The 23962-nt window shown below is 35.3% G+C and overlaps 2 long non-coding RNA genes across 3 annotated transcripts; one reads left to right on the top strand and one right to left on the bottom strand.

The window, feature by feature from the left end:
* Positions 1 to 765: 765 nt before the first annotated feature.
* On the bottom strand, positions 766 to 10027 carry LOC126950766 (uncharacterized). Its single transcript, XR_007724281.1, has 4 exons — positions 9635 to 10027; positions 5449 to 5509; positions 1665 to 1763; positions 766 to 863 (listed from the first exon to the last, which is right to left on the bottom strand). It is a non-coding gene; the product is annotated as an uncharacterized LOC126950766 (long non-coding RNA).
* LOC126950769 (uncharacterized) lies at positions 8249 to 19185 on the top strand. Of its 2 annotated transcripts, none has more exons than XR_007724285.1 (3): positions 8249 to 8329; positions 17766 to 18006; positions 19017 to 19185. It is a non-coding gene; the product is annotated as an uncharacterized LOC126950769 (long non-coding RNA). The 2 variants fall into 2 exon arrangements; XR_007724284.1 differs by lacking the exon at positions 8249 to 8329 and adding an exon at positions 10093 to 10584.
* The last annotated feature ends 4777 nt before the right edge of the window (positions 19186 to 23962 follow it).

The following is a 23962-nucleotide window of genomic DNA, read 5'->3' as shown; positions in this document are numbered from 1 at the left end:
ATGCATGTTTATATAGTGTAATGGAATCCAGAAATTCTATTACTGGGTATATCCAAAGGAAATGAAATTGGTAGGTCTAGCAGACAATAGCACACCCATGTTTATTGCAGCACTATTCACAATAACCAATATATTGTATAAACTTAAATGCCCATCTAATGATGAATGGATTAAGAAAATGTCATACATATACACAATGAAATACTATTCTCCACAAAACAGATTGAAATCCTGTCATTTGCAGCAACATGGGTAAATTTGGAGGACATGAAATGAGCCAGGCACAGAAAGACAAACACTGTATCATCTCACTCATAGGTTGAATGTAACCTGTTACTTCTTAGGCAATAAATAAATGGAGATATTTTTTGACTTAAAGCTTTGTTAGAGCATCAATGTCGAGTCATTGAAAAATCTGATGGAATAGAAGGTTTAATACTAAATCTAACCTCCAGCAGATATTTAGGACAAAACACCCAGGGTCCTTGGGCTACTTTGGTCTCATAGTGAAATTATAGAGTTAACATTCTTGAAAAACGGATTTCAGATATCATGTTTCCTTTCTTTGTCTGATATAGAAACTTATAGGCCAGGTATGGTGGCTCATGCCTGTAATCCCAGCACTTTGGGAGGCTGAGGTGGGCAGATCATGAGGTCAAGAGATTGAGACCATCCTGGCCAACACGGTGAAATCCCGTCTCCACTAAAAATACAAAAGTTAGCTGGGTGTGGTGGCTACCACCTGTAGTCCCAGCTACTCGGGAGGCTAAGACAGGAAAACTGCTTGAATCTGGGAGGCGGCAGTTGTAGTGAGCCGAGATCAGGCCACTGCACTCCAGCCTGGTGGCAGAGCAAGACTCCATCTAAAAAAAAAAAAAAAAAAAAAAAGAAAAAAGAAATAAAGAAAACTATATAGGTGGTTAAACTCTCTCATCCTGCTCGACATATTAATTAAATCCTCCTCGTCCTCATTTTATACATCAGCTATCAGTCAAGTTGGGAATGACATGGTTATGCTTTCACTATACCATGCTCATGATGACTATATGATTACTGGGTCATTTTGTAAGGGAAATTACAATCAGTAAGGGACAAAGATTCATCTTAAATAAACTCTTATGTTATTATTTCAGATATTGGTAATAAGCATTCCAAATCCGGTCATTCTGTGTTTGTGTGTGTACCATCCCCTAATATAATAGATTTCTGTTCTAATTATATAGTTAGGTATAATTTTGACAGTGTTCACCATAAAAATATATTTTTAGGTATTTTTAACTAAAATATTTATATGAATACTATTACAGCTGGAGGAATCAGGGGGATAAATCACTTAAATCCTACAAGAAATATATAGGCATAAAGAATAGAAAGTGGGGACAATGAAGGCTACTTCCTGGCTCCTTCCAACTCCAAACAAATATTTATAAATGCATTATCATAATATATTGTAAACATCATATATGACATTATAAATAAAACGCACGTTAAAAAACATATATATATATACAGTATACAATACATAATAAAACACAAAATTATGTGTGTGTCTTTATATATATTTATAATTCTTGATAGGACAGTGAATTTTGAGGATCTAAATTAGTGAGGTAAAGATTGTAAGCTATGAAAGGACCTACTCTACACAGAATAACAAAACATACCTTTGAGAGGCCTTGAAAGTGTTTACTTTTTATGGAATGACATTATAGTGGATTGCTCAGACTCAGAAACTGATGCGATGAGAACTTGCCCAATTATATCTAAAAAGGATAAAGAAAATTAAAGGACAAATATAAGACCTCTAGAATAGATATATTTTATAGTCTTCTTATGGCAGAAGTGGTATCAAATGCCAAAAAGTGACTGATCTTTTGAAACTTTTGTCATTTTTACTAATTTTCGCTTTTAGATAAAAATTTCATAACAAAACATTTTGAACTTGACTTTGAGGAAGACAAAGTTTGTCAAAAAGCCATATATTTTGCAACTTATTTTCAATCCATGACAGAAAAATATAAAATAATGACTGTGATATTAAATAAACTTAAGGAGAATCTTTGTGATTGTAGGTGAATATGATTCAAAATATTTAAGCCACATGTCTTCAAAAGAAGATTGTAAAATAAAAGATTTAATAAATTAATAAAGTATTAAGTAAATAAAATTCAAACAAGAATGTATTTTCAGTTTTTTTCTGTAAGAAGACAAATTAGAATTGATTAGTGTATTTTGTTGGAGGTTTATTTAACAGGTGTTGGAGTATTGGAAGAGAAATAATATGACCCAGTCCCCAAATAAATATTTTTCTATATTAAGTCTGAAATTAGCTTATCTCTGTGTTAATAATGGAATAGATAACTAGAGGTTCCTAGTTCATCAAGCATATGTAAGAAAGAGAAATCAGAAAAATTATATTTAACAACAGCATAATCACAGCAGAAACTACGCCAAATGCATTTTACTTTGGACACATTATAATTTTCTATAACCTCACTGGATGAAATCATACTCATTGTTTGTTGCTTTTTTGAAACCCCATATGTTGAATTTGCATATGCTAATTCAATACTGAACACACATTTCTTCATAATATATAAATATGATTTCAATATTTTGAAGACAACACATATTTTTGATTAATATTGGCATTTGTCCAATGAGCTGGAAACTTGACATCTGACAAATGTGAATACTCTATTAAGAAAAAGTAGGAAGCACGTGTGCCAACAACACACAAAATAATTTATTTAGAACTGAATATATGTTAGTCACTATAAGAAGTACCTTATCTATGGTATCACATTAATCTTCAAACAATTCCATGGTGTACTGCAAAACCCATTCTGAGAAACTAGCACTAACAAACTTGAATTCAGATGAACAATCAGGCTAAGCCCATCAACACAGTAGACTTACCCCACCACCATATTTCCTTAGATTCGTGAGAAATATAGGTCAGTCAACAACACAGCAGAGCGAGAGCTCAGGATTTACAAACCCAGTTTCAGATTCCCCAGTCACTCCTAATTTGGGATCTAAGTGAGCACAAGAAAGTGGCCAGAATGGGCATGGGTGAAATAGAGTAGTCATCCTTTCTAAGCCTTTGCTGCTTTCAAAAATCCCTAATCACTTAGTTCTCCCTTAGTTCTCCCACTGGTACTGGGCCAGTTCTTATCTTCTAGGGCAGCTGCAGCTCAACATTAGAATCTTGCAATGAAGTTCTGGTGTTTGATCCTAAGCATAGTAACATAAGCTGGATTCTTACTTATTTTGGGTCAGATATGATGATGTTCTTATAAAATACAATCTGTAAATAAAAACATAATAATATGCAATGCAGATATTATAGAAATATTAAAGCAGTGTTTAGCACACCAAATATCAGTAAATATCATTGTGTCAACCATGCCGAGAAAAAACAGCCTTTTCCAGGTACCTTAAAGGAAGACAGGAAGTATATATCGCAGTCCTTCCAATGCAAAAGGAAAGCAAACGTTTCTTCCTCCCAACATGGGAATGGTAATAAAAAGCAAGAATCAAGTTGTTTTAATCACCTCCTATTCCAACTGTTGCCGAGTGGGACTCCTACCCTGGGTTTTTGGTGAGAGCAGAACACGTGACCACCCAACTCTGGACAGGGAGGTTGACAGCAGTTTATTAGGCACTGATAACTCACAGCCCTCTGGAGGAGGATGTCACATGCATGCAGGACCACAGAGGACTTGTGCCCAGGAATAGAATAACAACCAGGGGCTGTGAGAGGCAGGCTTTGTAGAATCAAGAGAGTGAGATTTCCTCTGGTTTCTGCAGGAGAATGTGAAGACCTGGCTTTAGTGACGCTGTAGGCTGGCAGGGAGCCAAAAACTGCTACTTGACAATAAGCTAGAACTGTGCCTGATCACCCTGGTGAGGAGAGTCATTTGACTAGAAGACCTTATCCATGGAAGCAGAGTGGAGAGGGAAACCTGTGGTGAAGCCATCCAAAGCCTTTCCAATTTTACCAGATGTCAACACAGCACATGTATGGAGCTTTACTTTTAGACTTTACATCACACAAGTTTATGATGGCACATCTGTCCCATAATCCCATTGGACATCATAAACAGCTCTCACCATATGTGGTACAACAGAGGCTGTTGGTGGAACCAGATTATTCAAGTCATAATAATCAACTTAGCATCCAGGATCCATCTGCTTTTCTCATAAGTGAAGCATGGTTGCTGACAATTAATTTTCCTCATTGAATCATTAGTGTTATTAATAATGTTTGATATTCATTATGGAAGAGATTTTGGGCTATTCTATAGCTTCCTAATTACACATGATCAATTAAAATTGGCAAAAGATGTAAGTATTCACTATCTAACTGTAGGTCAGCTGCAGTGAAGTCCTCTATTCTAACATCTATTTCATTTATGAATCTATGTACAGATTTTTTTTTCTGATTTTCTAAATTTTTCTTTTACCATAACTATTACTTTCTACCACACAATTACCACACCTTGCATTTTGACTTTCAGCCCTCTATTATTACTTCATGTCCTTCTAGAGATATTGCAATTCATCATGCCCCAGTTTCTGATTCTCCCAACAGGCTGTGTTACCGTCCTTCTACCATTCAATTGCATTCATTTTAGAAGCTTTGGCTCCTCTGCTGAGAATCAGCAGTTATATTCTCCAACTTCTACTTAAAAATACATATATATTTATATATTTTTTAATTGTCAAATAATAATTGCATGTCTTTATGGTATACAACATGATGTTTTGATAGATGTATACATTGTGGAATGGTTAAATCCAACTTCTTTTTTTAATATGATCTCCAGAAATTTTCAACAGAACTTTCCCTACAACTAACCGAGAATGATTTATTCAATATCCTTGCATCAGAATTTTGTCAGAACCTCTCTCTCCAAACTTTCCCTTATGCAAAGTTGCTTTTGACATATTGACATGAGGATGTGGCGGTCACTCCTGCTTCTGACATCCCTCTGCAACAGGCTCTTCACTCTACCAGCATCAGTGGTCTTTACTTGAAACTGACAAACTAACTAAACAAAGTAGGTTTCATCTAGTACCAATTTATTTATTTATTTATCTTATGAAAGCATATAGAATAGGAAGAAAAATGCATTATCCACAGCAACGGTATATTGTAATTTCTGTAATTTTCAAACAAAGTTTCCAAATGTTCCCAAATTATTAAGGTTGGGACACACATCATCAAGACGGAAACTGAGTGGGTTCCCAGAGATCAATACAGAGAACTCAAGAGACATTTTGGCTTTTGAACCTCGCTAGTTATGAAGTCTTTCAGTAATATTGACTATCTCCTGTTTTCTGATGCAGATGTATATTATTAATATGAGTGATGTATCATTTGATTAAAAAAATCGCAACAATGGGCACGTTTATAGTAACCTAGACTAGATTCTCACTTACCTTGGATCCCTTAATTAAGAGTTGAAAGAAATATTTCTTCAAGGACCTTTTTTTTTGGCATCTGAAAGAAAAAACATAAAAGTATCAGAAATATTTGTTAGTCACTCCCCTCCTATAACTTGCTTGGCAGTTTTTAATCTTATTTTTGTTGCTTAAGAATTTCCTAAAATAAAATTAAATATACGTATACGTTTTCCCTGAATAATTCTGTCTGAAACTCAAAAAAATCTTTCAATCTACTATTCAAATCTATTATTTGCCGAAAAACCAATCAGAAAACACATCTTCTGGTACTTTTTTTACTCATTGCCTCTCCCCATCTGATCTACTTTCTTTCTTGATCTTTCAACACGCACATATTAGATCTATAACACCATTTGTTTTCCAATTATTTCCTCTACACAATTGCCTCTTTTTGTATTTTTTACTTCAAATTGTTTCCTTTGTTTGGTTTTCATCTCTTTATTCAGATCTCAACACTGGCCATTTCCTTAGTTCATCTACAAAAATCTCCTTCCACGATTTATTTACTTATTTATTTTTGGAGATGGAGCCTTGCTCTGTTGCCCAGGCTGGAGTACCATAGAGTAATCTTGGCTCACTGCAACCTCCACCTCTGGGGAATTCTCCTGCCTCAGCCTCCCGAGTAGCTGGGACTGCAGGCGCACACCACCATGCCTGGCTAATTTTTTGTACTTTTAGTAGAGGCGGGATTTTAACCATGTTGGCCAGGCTGCTGTTGAACTCCTGACCACGTAATTCACCCACCTCAGCCTCCCAAAGTGCTGGAAGTACAGGTGTGAGCCACTGCGCCTGACCTTCCTTTCATGATTTATTAACCTACTCTTGACAAAATTGATCTGTTACTCCAAGAAAAGCTGAAATAGTCAGCATCTCCCTGTAATTGTGAGAGACCTAATTCTGAAGTCCATAATTCAGGATCTTTCCAGAGTCTCATGCAGAGCTTCTTGCTACATCTCCCCAGTTTCCCCTCTGGCCCAGAGAAGATAGTTTCTGCACTGATCTTCTTTTTCAAAGCTTTTCCTTATCATGAAACTCAATGAAACAGTCATCTGGCTTCAGAGACTTCCTCTGTTTGAAGCAGAAAAGTGATTAAGTGATGTGTGCTTTAAAGAGAATTTTATATCTCTCCTTTTATTTACAAAGTATAAGAACAGTGATAGATGTTGTTTGTTATTGTTGCTTATGTGCTTATTTACATCCTTGGGCCTTTTATTTTCTCTCCTTAAACATCATGTATTTACATCGAGTAAACCAGGTACCTACCTTCTGGCAGTATTGTAACATAATATTTAATTTTTAATTTATGGAATATAAAAAGAATCTCCACCAAAATCTCGATCACTAGTTGACCTAATGGATACAGTTATCTTAAGAAGCTAACTTGATCAATTATTTAACCATATCATTATTTTTACAGATAACTGAGGTATGGCATTTTAATAATCAGGAAAGATACATATAATTTAATATCTATTTTGGAAAAAAGCTTTCATTTGGGTCTAAAGATCATTAAACAATAAAATGTTTAAGTTGAATTGGCACAACACAAATACACATACACGCTTCAAAAGAGATGGATGAATTTTTACAATACAGTGAAAAGAGGAACTGAACTAAGGAATAGATAATATGTTTTTCAGCTAAAGAAAGTTATTTGGGCCGGGCGCGGTGGCTCAAGCCTGTAATCCCAGCACTTTGGGAGGCCGAGACGGGCGGATCACGAGGTCAGGAGATCGAGACCATCCTGGCTAACACGGTGAAACCCCGTCTCTACTAAAAAATACAAAAAACTAGCCGGGCGAGGTAGTGGGCGCCTGTAGTCCCAGCTACTCCGGAGGCTGAGGCAGGAGAATGGCGGGAACCCGGGAGGCGGAGTTTGCAGCGAGCTGAGATCCGGCCACTGCACCCCAGCCTGGGCGACAGAGCCAGACTCCGTCTCAAAAAAAAAAAAAAAAAAAAAAAAGAAAGTTATTTGGTTCCTATACCCAGAAATACCCCATAGCTCTATCTGTCATGAAGGCATTTCATCTCTTACTGAGAAATCTCAAAGCAGCATGTTACATTCCCATCAAATTAAAGGAAAGACCAGAGCTTCATTGACTCAAGAGAGAATCTATACCTGGTCCATGAACTGCCATTTGTATCTTCTAGAGCATATTAAAAGAAAATAAAGATTCCAATGTGTAGACATTTCATAGATTTGTGGTTTTTGCTATAAGATATGTAGATTGTATGAGTTTTGTGTACATTGTTTAACATATGCTTTGGAACATTGCATTAATTCTGAATTTTAAAATCAGACGACATGGCAATGGATAAAACATTTATATGCCTTTATATCATGAAGACATAGTTTCAGCTTTGTAATTTTGGTGACAAATAAGTAATAACTTTTTAAGTCAGTAAAAATATTTCACCTCTTTAGTCGGTGTTTGTGAAATAGAATGATAGAGAGAGACAGAGAGATACAGAGAGAGAGAGAGAGAGAGAGAGACGGGGCAGAGAGACGGAGAGGGAGTGCTGTGTTGCTGTATAACTCACTGTTTCATATATACCATCTGGGTTTCTCATAACTACCAATAGCTTCCATGGAAATTTACTTTATTGGTTAGTGCTGTCAGACCACTGCAGTGTGACAGTTTTCACTCCCAAATTATTACATGACACACTAGAATTTTCACTTGTAGATGTTATAGTTTAAGTCAGTATTGATTGTTCTATCCTTTTAAAGATCAATTTCTTTTTCAATTTTTATTACAGGCTCAGGCAGTACATGTGCAAATTTGTTACAAAAGTATATTGTGTGATGCTGAGATTTAAAGTATAAACGAATCCATCTCCTAGGTAGTGAGCACAGGTAATTTTTTAGTTCTTTCCTCTCTCATTCTCTCCCCACTCTTGTTTTCCCCACTGTTTATTGTTCTCATCTTTATGTCCATGTATAATCAATGTTTAGTTCTCACTTATAAATAAGAACATACAGTATTTGCTTTTCTGTTTCTGCATTAGTTTTTTGTTATAAATGTAATAATTATTTATTAAAACTATACTGATATACCTGTAAACATATTTTTAAGTAATTAAATTACTCTCCCCACCACACAGACTAAGAAAGAATTACTGTTAAAAGTTTGGTGAATATTTGTACAAACTTTATATAGCTAGTCACCAAGAGAACTAGAGACACAGACATAGAATGACTAGGTAGTTTTAAGACATACACACAACACACATTTGGGATATGAATAAGTTAACACTTCGGCCCATAACATGGACCATTTGAGGAGAATTTTAGGCCATTGTTGCCAACACACACAGAATGAATACCAGATGAATTAACAATTTTAAAATAGTAACTCTAATAATACAATAAAAAGTTAATAGCAGCTAACATTTATTTTCTTCTAGATATTATTGTATCGTATATGTATTAACTCATTTAATATAAACCCATTATGTTTTAAGTGCAATTATCTTGATGCCATATTTAGTAGAGAAAACTAGGACATGTTAAGTAACTGGTCTAAGTTCGTATAGCTTATAGAGGATGAAAGAATGGATTTAAGAGTGATTAAGAAGAAAGGATTTACGAATGATGATACCACAGAAAATTTGGTTCCCCTAGTTTTTGGCCCAAGGGAGAGCTTCTATGATGGCTTGCATTTCCCTTTTTGCAACATTCGTAACACTTACAGATATTTTACTATATCAGGTCAGCACCTATTGTACATATGGTCCAAACTCTGACACTCAGAACAATTTCTAACTTATTTTTGATCCCTAATAGTAAGTGAATGATTTTCTTAGTCCCCCACCCCCTGCGCCAAAATTGACTTGCTAACTTGCCAATCAAACATTCACCAGTATCTGTTCGGCTATTTATGATTACTCTTATTTTTTACTTTAAATAATGTCTTCTTTTTCTCTCATTATTTTTTTTCATAGCAATATGATTTTTCTTCACATATGAATCAGGCTTAGGAATCTTACTAATAAAATATTTACTTCATGTTAAAACTACTTTCCTTTCTTAAAATCCTTTTCGCTCTAATAACTTAAAACTTTTCCCATCACATTTTTTGGTATGTGAGCAAATGTTACATGATGTAGTGGAGTCAGTATTTGCAGCCTGTGGAGTACACCTGGGGATTGTGAAACTCACTGAATGAACTTCTGGAAGATTCCAAATCCTGCCTCACCATCCCTTAGCGTAAACTTAGTGAGATGGGGAGCTCTGGTGATCCAAGGGAAGACTTTATCCTTTAAGAGGCGGACAGTTGGTAATGGAGATCATGCTGACTTCTTTTGCTTCCATAACAAAGCCATAAGATTCAGGGCATGTGGGTGCATCCAGTGTGGCATGTACTGCCAACTTCATAAATACTGATTATTTCCCAACAGCATCAGAGAGTTGATGTTCCAGTCATGTCGTCTGGGGAGAGAACTCTGATGAAATTCCAGAAGTCCTTTGTGCTGTGTGTTCTCTTGTCCCTAATTCACCTCTTCATCAGCCTCTGCCAGTGAGGTCTCTGGATAACTGTGCCTTAGAGCTACAATTGCCTGTGGGAAACAGAAAAGGGTTATCATTGAAGGAGCATCTGTTAGAGGGGCGTTCTTGTTCTGTTTTGGTTTTCTCGGTTTCTCTATTTGGTATCCATTCCACAAGACCAACTGTATTAACTATGTTTTCTTAATTTCTACATTCTTTATGCTCTGGCATTTCGGAGCCTCAGACCCATTATAGACGCAGGGAGAGGCTGCCCCTTCCAGGGCTAGCTTATTCTTAAATACAGCAATTTTCCTACAAGCATGCCTTTCATATGCCAGCCAACCACTCTCTTTATCTCACCCTCACACACCAAGCCATTATTCCTCTGGTCTAAATCATCCCAAGCCTAGGTGTCAGACAACTAAGGACAGCCCCTATCCCCCAGAGTCCATCAGAATGACCGAATCTAGCCAATCCTAACCCATGCACCTTGTCCTGTCCTGCCTTTTCCACGGGAACCCCAATACAGACTCCGACTAAGGCTTCCCTTTTATTCTTGCCTTCTGTCTCTGGACCATCTTGTGTCCCTCTGAAGCACGGGATGTACCCTTCCTTTGTGAAATGTAAGTAGTAAGTTCTTCTGTTAATGGAATTGGCCTCTTCATGTTGTCACTCAGTCATACTTCTATAAATTAACACCTGGGTGTAATTTTAGAATGGTTGTTTTGTGTGGCTTCCTCAGAACACTTTGCAGGGTATATTTGCTTGCTTCTAGCAACATAATACAGTCCTCGGCATTTTATTGATTTGGAATATTCAACATTGTGTTGTGGTCCTGGTATGACTAGGGCTGGACTGACTTTTCCTAAAACTTGCTATCTAATAAAGATTGCTGTTTTGGAGGAGAGTTTATATATACTAAGTTTGTAACTAATTCAAATACAATATGTCTAATGTCAAATTTTGCGCAGAAAGCTACTTCCTTAGGGTGTCCCTGACTGTCTCCAGGGTTGCAGCATATGTGAGTTCCTCATCTGGACATTCTTATACTGTCTTCTTGGAAGGAAACCCAGCCTCCCAGCCACTTCTCTCTTAACTGGTCTCCCTCACTTCTCCCAATGAGTTAGTCTCTGCTTCTCACCTCAATAGCCATCCCTGATGTGGAGAGCCTGGGCGTCAATTTCAAATATAACAATTACCAGACCTGACAGCAGTTAGCACAATAAAGTACAAGCATAGACTGATACTAAATTGATGAAGGAGAAGCAAGATCAGGAGGAGACATGTATGGGCCTGTGGTTCTTCAGGAAATGTAGCTGAACTTAGTTTCAGGGTGAAAGGAAAGTGGTAGTCAATGTGAGGAAAAAATTTAGGCTAAGATTAGAAATTTGAGCAAATCAGTGTTTAAGTTAATATTTTTAAATAAGTCTCATTATTTTGAGTTCCCTAGTCCCTAGGATTGCAAAAATTTTTTGAAAGCATGAAATAGAATAGCTTGGGCTGGCCACGGTGGCTCACGCTTGTAATTGCAGCACTTTGGGAGGCCAAAATGGGTGGATTTCTTGAGTCCAGGAGTTCTAGACCAGCCTGGGCAACATGTCGAAACCATGTCTCTAAAAAAAATACCACAAGTAGTGGAGTATGGTGGCCTGTGCTTGTAGTCCCAGCTACCAGGAAAACTGAGGGAAGAGGAACACCCAAGCCTGGGGGACACAGAGGTTACAGGGATCCCTGATGGTGTCACTGCACTCCTGCCTGGGTAAGAGACTGAGACCCTGTCTCAAAAAAAAAAAAAAAAAAAAAAAAGAGAGAGAGAATAGCTTGGACTGTATTTTTTTAATGTTAAGAAAGCACATTTTCCTTGTTTTATTGTCTCTGAGGTTTATCATCATTGAAGGGCCTACTGAGACTCTGCTAAATGCATATTTGATTGAGCAGCACTGAATTTAAAAATCAGGAAAAATCTCCCTTCACTAAGAAATATCTTGTTGTCTGAGCAAAGTCAATTATGGTATATCATTCTAATTTATTTTTTACCAAGTTTATTTTTGTTTCCTTTTGGTGTTAATTATACTTCTGATCCATCCCTTTTATTTACATTTATATTTAAAATCAATGTTGTATATCATTTTAAATTGCATGTTTTACAACATCTGGTTTAATTACGCTTTCTCTCTTAGTACCGTCTTTGCTGCAGCTGTTTCTAATTCACTGCTTGCTACCAGAAGTTTATTTTGCCTTATTTCTCAATTTCATCTACATGATGTATGCAAGATTTTTTTTCACATTAGAGAAACTATTGTTTATTTATTTCATTTTTAAAATAACTAACTAATTGTGCTACAAGAAACACAGTGTTGACAAAGACCCACAGGGACAAACCAACAGTGTGTGAACTCCACACAGAGCATAGCTTTGCATGTTCAGTTCCAGAGTCTGAATTTGGCTGAGTTTCCAGCTTGCATGACATCTCCAGAGGCAGGACTCAGGGGATAGAAGGTTTAAAACTGTGGGCACAAGAGATAGTGAAAATCTTCCTCATCTAACATTTCCCAGTATCCCTCAAGGAGTCCCATAATAGCATTGAGAAATACTTTGGAAACTGACAGACATAGAGGTTTCCATCTTTAGAGGAATAATTTTTTATTTTGCTCAGTCGAAAATCTAATGCTTAAGAAGAAGCAAAGAAGTCGAACAGCAGGTTATTATCTCTTCCAGCTCCAATAAGATACAGTGTTTAAATCTTAATACAAAGTTCAGTTTTAAGCCTATGATAACTAATATGATTTTGAGATATACATAGATCACATGACCTACCACTACACTGATAAATCTAAAATTAATTAAATAAAGCACTGAGCAATACTTTCATATTTTAACTGTATATGAGAAACATATACAACAGAAGAATATTCATAAAATTGAAGCAATGGATTATTAATGGAACAGTTTAAAAGCAGTTTCATATATTTTAAACCACCAGATATCCATAACAACACTAAAGTAATTACTGCTATACCCACTAAGTAAATGAGAAAGCTAAAATTCACAAAATATAATAGACTTGCTTCAGTTACAAATATATTAAAGATCAGAAGTGGGACTGGAATTTGAGTCTTTCTTCAATTTTAGGTTTCTTTTCTCCTACAATACATATAAAAACAAGCAAATAAACAAAAAACAGGTCAGGTGCGATGGCTCACGTCTGTAATCCCAGCACTTTGGGAGGCCAAGGTGGGTGGATCACTTGAGGTCAGGAGTTCAAGACCAGCCTGACCAACAGGGTGAAATCCCGTCTCTACTAAAAACACAAAAATTAGCCACCTGTGGTGGCACATGCCTGTAATCCCAGGTACTGGGGAGGCCAAGGCAGGAGAATTACTTGAACCTGGGAGGCAGAGGCTGCAGTGAGCTGAGATCGCACCATTGCACTCCAGCCTGGGTGAAGAAGTGAGACATTGTCTCAAAACAAACAAGCAAACAACAAACAACAAATTTCACCAGTCTAAGGTTCAGAAGATTGAGGTTATAACTTTACTCACACTCTGCATTCACATCGTCATTCACAACATACTTGAACGATGGACTGTTATTTTGCCTCTTTGGAATTTGGATCCAGAGATTTGGATGTAAGGTAAGGAATATAGGGTTGAAAATATCTCAACTTCTCTCTCTCTCTCTGTGTCTCTATCACACACACACACACACACACAGACACACACACACACAAACTGTATTGAGTTATGCATTAACATAAATAAGCTCCAGTGTTTTCTTTTTTAACAGTAATAGAAAATAATCTAACAATATTAATATGTTGCAAAAAACTCCACAGGGCCATGAGGACCATATACATTTAATATTTGTGGTAAAATAGCAAATACTATAATTCTGTGATAATCAAAATTCCAAAAACACATTTATTTCACCTTACCTGCCATATAGATGAATAGATTAAACCATTTATTTTATTTCAAAAAATGGTAACTTCAAGAAGAGGGAAATATTTAACTGGAGATAATGAAATGTTCAAACTGGATATATTTTATTCACTTATTTTATACCAAGCCAGTAAGTGTTCAAACTTTAATAATAACTGTTGTAGAAACAGAGTTCTCAAATACATTTTCAATTGGGATTATTTTGGTTGTAATTGATTTTTTTATATTCAACACTTTTTGTTACCATGCTTTTGTGCTGCTGGAGTTTTAATATGGATTTCAATATGAGAACAAAGTTTAGAGAAATATGGTTTTAATTGTCAGCTTATTGATGAGAAGGATGTTGAAGAAAAATAAAGCTACTCTCCTACTATATAAATATATATCTACATATGGGTATATATATATATGTGTGTGTGTGTATTTGGATGGTTAGCATATTAGAAACAATACATCCATTTATTTATCTTCACAAGTATAGAAATCCAGTTAGAACAGCAAATCATTCCACTTTAGACAGTTTGAAATTCATTTTATCATTCATATAGGACCATATCTTGAGGTTTATGTTTATGAATTCTGAAGATAAATAATTCCTCTTATAAAAGTAAGAAGGAAAGTAAAAGAAATTTATCTCATAACATAATATTAAAATAGAACTAGAAAAATTTTACTTGAATACCTACAGTAATTGTTAGGGTAATTCCTTCCCAAAAGAGCTATTAATCAAATACACAATGACAAAATTGGTATTGCTTTAAAATTCTTTTGAAAATATTAAAATAAATTTTTATATCATAACCAAATAGCAAAATGTAAAAAGAAGTCAGTTTTTTTAACTGAGCCCAATTTCACTGAACTAAATACATATTTCATTTTTATATGAAATACTGGGATGATGAACATTTTAACAATTTTAGGTGTGAAAGTACTGAGAAATCTTGGTAATAAATTCTATTAAAAATTTAGGGCAAGTTTAAAGGTACAATTTATAAAAGCATCATATTTGATATTATGATTTTGTGGCTGTACAGTAGAAATGTGCCAAATGTTTATAAATAAAAATCAGATCGTTTTACATTCTTTCAATATTTGACATGGGGTTATTAAAGGTTTCCATTGTTTTTAGTTTCCCTGGTTGCAAGTAGTCAAATGCTCTTGAATTAGAGCAGTTTTCAATAGAAACAAAAATTATCGTATTGATGGCTTATTTTCTTTTTTGTTTCATTTTATTTACACTCAACAAAAAATTCCGGTAGGTAGTGAACCGCAGGTCTGTTATATAGTCTCTTAGGACATTAACATTGATTAAGTGATAATATTCATGTTGATGTTTCTGAAATAAAAGCAAAATGATGGGGTGAAATTTACTAAACAGAGACAAATGTGTTAAAAGCTGCCACTGTCGTAAATATGTTTTAGGATTTATCATTTGCAATCTTACCTCTTTTTTTTTTTTTTTTTTACAGTTTCTCTGTTATTATTTTTAACTCTTTGCCTTTATACAAGCACATTGTTTACAAATTATATTCTAAACACAGGAGACAATGAAGTCATTTTGTTTTTGTGTGATTTTTTTGGGTAGTAAATAGAACTAATGCAGGAGAGACTTCAGGTAGGACTAAAATCTGAACCTGGTAGGAATATACAATATTCAAAAAATTGTCTTTGAGAGACAGACATTCAGTTTAGCCATTTTAGCACAGAGATAATATCTAAAAGCCAAGCGTCTTCATCCAAGCTGCTATGACAAAATACCTTCTCCTGGGTAGTTTATAAACAACAGAATTCTATTTCTCACCATTCTGGGGACTCAAAAGTCTAAGACCAAGGTGTAGGCACATTTGGTGTCTGGCAAAGACCCCCATTCTTGCTGCATCTTCACATGGTGGAAGGCAAACAAATTCCGTTGGGTCTCTATTACAAGGGCACTAATCTCACTCGTGAGGACTCTGCCTTCAAGACCTTGGAGCTAAGATTGTGATGAGGGTCACCTCTTGAAACGGAACAAAATAAGAGTATAGCAATAGATCAAAAACCAGATGATAGGAAATCAAAAGTAGGAGAGTTGTTGAGGATCACAGCATTCAGCTGCTGGGAGTGAGGGAAAAGACAAACTGAACACGTTGCTAAGATTCTAGCTTACTAAACTTAATAAAAGGGAATGTCTTGAACCAAAATTACATGATAAGAAGTGCTCTTTAAGAGACGTTGATGAGGATGAGCTTACTTTCTGAGCATATAAAATAGAACATTTTCTTCTAAATCAGTCAGGATACCACAGTTAAACACATGCTGTATTCACATTGAGAATCGTGCGGAGAATTTAATGTTCAGACTACTTACAATGTGTCGGAATGTTTAGAGAAGCCACAGAGAATAGCGCAGTACTTGGAGGAATGTAGGATGGGTTAGGGCAATATTCAGAAAACAGAAATAAAGATTGTCTTATTATTATTATTATTTTTTGTCTGGCCTTGAAGTTAATTGTCAGTACTAAGTACTCGGAGGAAGAATATGTTATCATTTTTGTTCTTATCTATCTTATATGCAAAATTCTCACCTTAAAGGAAGCATACAAAATAGCAGCAAAAATAGACTAAGAAACCCTCTAAAAAAAATGAATATTAGAAATTAGCTGCTCCAGACCATTTTTACATATAATTCTTATAGAAACATTTTATATAAATTACAAATCTTATTATGTTTACCTAGGTCTGTTCTCAATAGTTGATTTTATGTTATCTTTTGTTCTTATCTCATATGCAAATTCTCACTTAAAGGAAGCATACAAAATATACTTTTGTGTGTGTGTGCCTGTGTTTGTGCGTGTCTGTGTGTGAGGCTGTGTGTGTGTGTCTGTGTGTGTGTGTGTGTGTGTTTGGGGGAATACAAAGGTTTGAAGTTCTAGAGTTTTAACTTACAGTATAAAATGTATGGCTTACTCCTCAGAACATTCTTCTGTATTTTAATTGACTGTTTAACTTGTATATTTCCTCAATATGAACACATTATTTGTTATATTTCCTGTGTGTCTCATAGTTCCTAGAATACATTTGTCTATGTTGAGATAATTAATGAATTAATTAAATAGACGTTTATGAAGAAGATTGACCATGAGGACAAATGTGTACATACTATTAAGTAGCATGTGCAAATAAAATGGTAGACTTTTAGATTAATCAACATCATTTATCACTAAATTTACCAACATAGCTAAAGTTTAATTTTACCCAATTTTGTCAAACTCAGTTTATAAACAAGAAATTGGCATGCATTTTGTTGAGTTATCTAAAGATTTATCTTTAACTTCTAGGCATCACCCCAGTACCAACAATATGAAATTTGAAGCTTTCGTTTTTTTGAACACTTTGTAATAAAATCTAAATTCCTCCTTTAAAAATTACTGACTTGGTTATATTTCCACTCCAAAGTGCACACTTCCGTTTCAACCAGTGATTTATCTTTGTCATCTTTTAAAGTAAATATCCTTGCTTTGTGTCCTCTAATGATAACCAAGAAGCAGTAATATGTAAATAGCTATAGACATTATCTCAGGTGAAACAAATATGTGAAAGCCGTCATGCATGGATTGAACACAAACGAACCTTATACACCACTCTAGGTAATTTTTCCTGCAGGATTAGCAAAGACATAATGCAGGAAAATATCAGTAAAGAGGTTCAAGAACACTTTAGGGTGACCTCTTATCAACCAGTTCTTTGCCATTTTACGAGAACACACTCCACTCTCATCTATAATAGAACAACTATTATGGATTATAATTTGAGTGTTTCTTTTGGAATATAAATGAACGGATTCCTACCCTACTGAAATTGAATGTTGTTTTCCTCTTCTCGCAGGGTGAATGTATATACGCAGCAGTTAAACAAGTCTGAAGAAAACATTTCAAGATTTTAGTCCCGGTGACATTTGTCGATGGCCTGCTAGCCTTTCATCATATGTAGCAGTGGAGCCTCTTCCTGATGTGGATCACAAATGAGGAGAACTAAGACAGTGCACTATGTGCAAGAATTCAGGCCACAGGAAATCATGCCATCTGGAACTGCTAAATGGCCAGCAGAAACTTCACAGATAAGCAAGGTAATACCTTACAGAAAAAAGAAAAAAGAAAACCCACAACCTCAGTAGAATGACACTTTTTAAACACTAAATAGGTATAAGGTGTAGATTATGCTTGTGCTCATGATTATGCAGTAGGTCAAGTTTCTAGAAAATATGTATGAGAAAAAATATTTGCCTCCAAAAACCTGAAGTCTTTAAGTTGTTTTTTTTTTTTTTTTTTTTTTTTTTTTTTTTTGAGACAGAGTCTCGCTCTGTCACTCAGGCTGGAGTGCAGTGGTGACAACTCGGCTCACTGCAAGCTCCGCCTCCCGGGTTCCTGCCATTCTCCTGCCTCAGCCTCCCAAATAGCTGGGACTACAGGCACCCGCCACCTCACCCGGCTAATTTTTTGTATTTTTATTAGAGACAGGGTTTCACCGTGTTGGCCAGGATGGTCTCAATCTCCTGACCTCGTGATCTACCCACGTCAGCCCAAAGTGCTGGGATTACAGGTGTGAGCCACCGCCCCTGGCCTAAGTCATTTTAATTATAACAAAATCTTATTCATATATATAGAAAGGTGATTATTATTGTGATAATTTCATTGTTTTCACTTTAAAGATATAATGATAAAAATTTTATGATTTGAATTGATTATGTATAAGTTATGAGCCACATACTCTAGAGATATTTTCCCTAGGTTTTAAAACATCTTTGAAAGGTAGCTTTTACTGTCACTATATTACCAATGAGAATGTAGATCCAACATCTAGATCCAAAAGTTTGCTCGACAACAAATATAAATAACTGACAGAACAATAATTCAAACTTTGAAAAGGAACTTGCTTCCAAAAGTTTAAGTTGTATCACAATACATTATACAATCTTCATTTTTCAATATCAGACATAAATATGTCATGTATATTTTTGTCTAAATTATGTTGTATTATTTGCTTCACAAGTTCTTGTTGCCATCTGGATCATTAACATAACAGAAAACATAAGACATTTGCACAAGCAAATTATAATAGTTTTGAATTGATTTGCAGATTCAGTGATATGCTTTGGATCACCATGTAAAATAAGTCCGATGCCACCAAAAAGCAAGAGAGAAATGGAACACTAAGCTGGAATTTTCACAGGAAATTATAATTATAATCTTAAAAAACCACTGTGTACTTTTCCTTGTTCTACTGAAATATATTAACTCTAAATAAACAAACCAAACTGAATGAGACAAGAGTAAATTCTGTGATACAGATATACTACTTGATTTCCATTTGTTTATTTATTCCTTTATCTATTTTTTATTTTTATAGATGTAAGGGGTACAAGTGCAGTTTTCTTACATGGATATATTGCATACTGGTGAAGTCTGGGCTTTTAGTGTTGATTCCTATTTAAATTAAGTATATATATTAATGATGGCACCAAAGCTCTAAGACTCAGGTAATACAACTGGCTTTTATTTATGCCATATCATCACCATCATTATCATTCATGCAAAGCACTGACATTAAGACAGATTCAGCAACAGCAAGACAAAGAACAGAATTATTTTGCCAGTGTCACATATTAATCACATATAGTGATATTGATCGCATAGTTGATGCTCAATTGGTAAGGCACAGTAAAGCGGCTATTTAGAAGATGGAGTAAAATGGGAAGACTAAAGACAGAGTGGAGGGATTGGTGGAAATATGCCCTGAAATACAACTTAAAGTAATGCCACACATCCCCAGCCTGCCAGAAAACTGCAGGTAGAAAGGAGCTGGGTTATTATCAGATTAAGGTGACGTCAACAAAAGCTCTCAAGGCAATTTTGTGTTTTGCAGTCTTTAGCTATGGAAGAAAGAGTGCTGAGAACACATTCTTTTTTGGCTCTAACTGCACAGATAGGTGGGACTCATTGTCAAAGGAAAGTGGCTATTTTATTCTCACCACAGCCAATGGAGAAAAGAATGAGACTGTGCATGGGACAAAGCCTCATAATGGAAGTTGTTCCCATCCTGATCGATCACTGTGACAAACTGTAGCGCTGGTTAACCATATAGATTTATGCCACCCACCTCCCCTACTCTAAGATGGGAGATGGTAGCGAGGGTACTGGGTCCCAGTTCTGATAATGTGTCCCCTTGACCTATAATTTTTAAGTCCTCAAAAACGATTTTAATAAAGATCTAGGTTTCAAGAACACTAGTTTATTCTACTTCTACTTTCCCCTAACTCCCATCACTTTACACACCTGAAATATTGATATTTCAGATCAATGGAGGCCAATTTTGCCCAGAGAAGACTCTAATAAAGAAAAAATAGAGGGAAATAGAAAAATTGCATTATATACCTAGCAACAATTACAGTAGTGAAGCTGTGTTTCTTTGGCATCATAGACATTTTTTTTTAAATTCTCTATCACCTCATATAAACTGTCCCTCTTCAATGCCTTGTTTTCCCATTTAAAAAATCTCTTCTATTTCTAGTATCCTTTTCTTATATCAAGAAATTTGGTCTTAGTTTCCAGGAAACCACGTGCACACCATGCGCACATACACACAAAAGCATACACACATTATGGAACATTCAGATAATCTACAGTCAATCCTACTAATCAAAACTCAATCTTATGGATTTTTGGAAATCCATGAGAGAATGTAAGTAAGAAAATGTCTAAGCTACTTATTAAGCTCACATAAACAAATGGAACAGAAACTAATGTGACAGATCAGATATTGGTTTGGGATGAGGTAAACCGGATAGTATATACTTGACCTGGATTATTCTTGATTCACTATCATGCTTCGTGAAACAAAACTTGGCCTATGGTTCTACCTAAGGCAGCAGATAGTCTGGGCATAAAGAAAACATGCTACCAAAGAGAATTGCTGGAGGAGATGCTCAACATCACAAGGACTTGAGGATGATGAGACATTATCCTCCCTGATGGTAAGCCTAAATCAAAGTTTTACATACCCCTTCATAACAATACATTGCCTCAGCATTTTTCTTATTTCTGGTTGTCCTATGTTTTCCTAAGATCCTAAGTACCACATATTGCATATTGTTTGCTACCTCCAATTACTATGTTAATTTTACTTCTAAAAGTTTGAAACCAATAACCCCACAACCATCACTAAGAAGCTCCACAAAACAAAAAATAAAAACCCTGAACCAATTTCCTGATATTGCATAATCTCTATTCTGTATCAAAAAACATATCAGCTATTTAACCAACTGTTTTGCCAAATTTGTACACAAAAATGTTGGATAAAACAGTGAACCTATCTACCTGTATAAACTGAATCTGGAACGTAGCTACTATCTATCGTCCCTCTACAATGCAGGAGTAATAATAAAACCCAACTCCTTGGGCTTCTGAAAGGAACAAATCAATCAGTTCAAACATGGCCTACAAAAATCATAGCCATCATACATAATATTATAGTTCACATGATTTGTGTTGAAGGTCATTATTTCATGTTATAATTACTTTAGGTCTGTCTTACATTTTATTAAGACTAATTAATCTATTTCTTCCATTTATCTATTACTTACACAAATACCAGTTGAATATGCCCTGTATTTCAATATTCTAAACACTGGAAATTTTACAGTGACTAAGGTAAAGATCCCACCCTCATGAAGATTACTCTCTAATTAGGGGTAAGAGATACACATTCCCAAGAAACGAAATATGTGTATTTTCTCAAGAATGATGCACATTTTTAAGAAAATAAGACAGGACAAAGGCAGAGTAAATCAGGGTTTCTTGTTAGGTAGGGTGATCTGGAAAGGGATGTTTGATGATTTGACATTTTAGAAGAATCCTGAATATACTGAGGGAACACTGCACATGTCTGATAGAGATGGTTTCAGTGAAATCAGCAAATGCAAAGGCTGAGTCTGTTACATTCTTGACGTATCTGAGAAGAAAGTGAGCCAGTAAGGAGGAGTAAGCTGAGGTCAAGAGGCAAGACATGTTACTGCAGTTACGCTACAGCCCAATCACGTAGAACTTTGAAGAAAGTTGTAAAAAGTCTGGAGATGCATATAGTAATTTCTTTAAATGTTTCTCTTTCTTCTAAAGACATAAATTGGAGGCTCTATCTGTTTTCAAATTAGTATATGCAGAATGTTAACTAATTAGAGTTAAAAGCATTTCAAATAATAGAATAAAAAAGTGATAAAACACATTTGATAATGTACTATATATTTAGAACAGATGAAATGAAGCTAATTTAAAAATATAATATGCACAGTAAGTTATAATTTTATAATTTTAAAGAGAGACTAACAGTATATAAATGATTAACATTTTTATTAAAATGACATAGAACATTTAATTTTCCTTTTAATTCAATTTCATTTAATTCACATTTACTAGAGCATTCTTTGTACTCGTCACTGAGTAAGGCAAAATAATAACACTTATGTCAGTTTGTTTGAAAGAAAGTAACTTAAAACATAGAGGTGCAGGCAATGACACAACTATATACCCCATTCAGAGACAGCACAGCTCATACAACTCATATCTTCCAAGATGCTCTTTCTCACCTACAAAAGTTGATCCTCAAATGTTCAGCTTAAAGTTCTATAGCAGTACCTATGATGTGAGAATTAGAGGGTGTGCAACGCAGATTATGCCATTTCCTGAACTTCCTGAAGTTCATGCAATGAGTATAGTAATGCTTTCAACTGGGGCTTTGAGACTGAATTTATCTTGCTTGCAGATGATTTTTTATCTGAAAGGAAATGTAATGATTCATATAATCACAAATTCTTTATATTTTTGTTGTATATATATTCATTGACATACATTTTATGTATGCATGTATACATATATATGCATATGTGTGTGTGTGTATAATTAAGGGCATTTTATTGTATATGTATATATATTCATGGTAGATTCTCTGCCCATATTTTCATTTTCCAGAATTTCCAAAAGCAGTGTCTCTTTCACTCTGTCAAGGAGATGTTTCTTACTAACAGAACCCTCAATCTTGTAAGTGGGGCAGGCTAGAAGTACCAGGGAACTAATGTCCTCAGCCAGTGTTGGACAGAAGCACTGAAGTGGTTCATTTCCTTGAGATTTCTGTTCCTGATTTTGAGGCCTGTGTTTTATGCTGAGTCCCAGAGTTCCTAGGTGGAAGTAAGCTATAGAATTCCACAACTGCGACTTGCTTTATAGTTGAAGCTATGTTTTCCTTTCATCCCTTACCTGTTTAAACTCCCATTTCCCCTAGCAGTGATTCCTGTGTTCACTGCCTGAATAAACTACTCACACTTAATTCCTTGTCTTAGTATCTGCTTTAGGGTGAACTCAATCTGAGACAAATGGCATATAATATAAAATGCCTGTAAGATTTAAAAATCTGTGTCCACACTGTGTGACAGAAATCACACTCACCAGCTATGCACATGTTGCCTGGTATTTTCCATTCTCCCTTGCTGTTGGATTAAAACTGTAAACATTCTTCAGGCCAAAGGAGTATGAGTGGTAGCAATTCGTGTTTCTGTTCCAGGTCAACACAGTTCAGAGCCAGTCAACTCTTTTCACTTTTCTCTTTCACTGTCACATCAACTTTGGAAAACAAATGTTCCACATGGCATAAAGGGGAGCCACTTGCCTATCTGAATATTTTATTATTGAGAGATACATGATTTTTCAGTGTTGGACTACTGAGGTTTTAAAATTCATTTTACACTAACACAGCCTAACATCATTATGACCATTCCAAAACTGGGTAGCAAAATGTTGCTGTCTGATGAAAAAAATTCCCCATACGTGGGATTATCTTTGTTGTTCAGGGATGAGAAATAAGAAAAATTAAAATTCTTTCCAATCCCATCTCCACTCCAGCTTTTAGTAGGTGTGTTGTGGTATGCAAGTGAGTTTACTGCCTTAATTTATAAAACATGACTACCTACATTTACAAAACATGTATATACAGTACTGTACCGATTTCAACAGCCATTTGAAAATTCAATGAGACAA

This window comes from Macaca thibetana, chromosome 3 (genome assembly GCF_024542745.1).
Source record: "Macaca thibetana thibetana isolate TM-01 chromosome 3, ASM2454274v1, whole genome shotgun sequence".
In the NCBI taxonomy this organism is placed as follows: domain Eukaryota; kingdom Metazoa; phylum Chordata; class Mammalia; order Primates; family Cercopithecidae; genus Macaca; species Macaca thibetana.
This window is presented reverse-complemented; position numbering and strand designations above follow the sequence as displayed.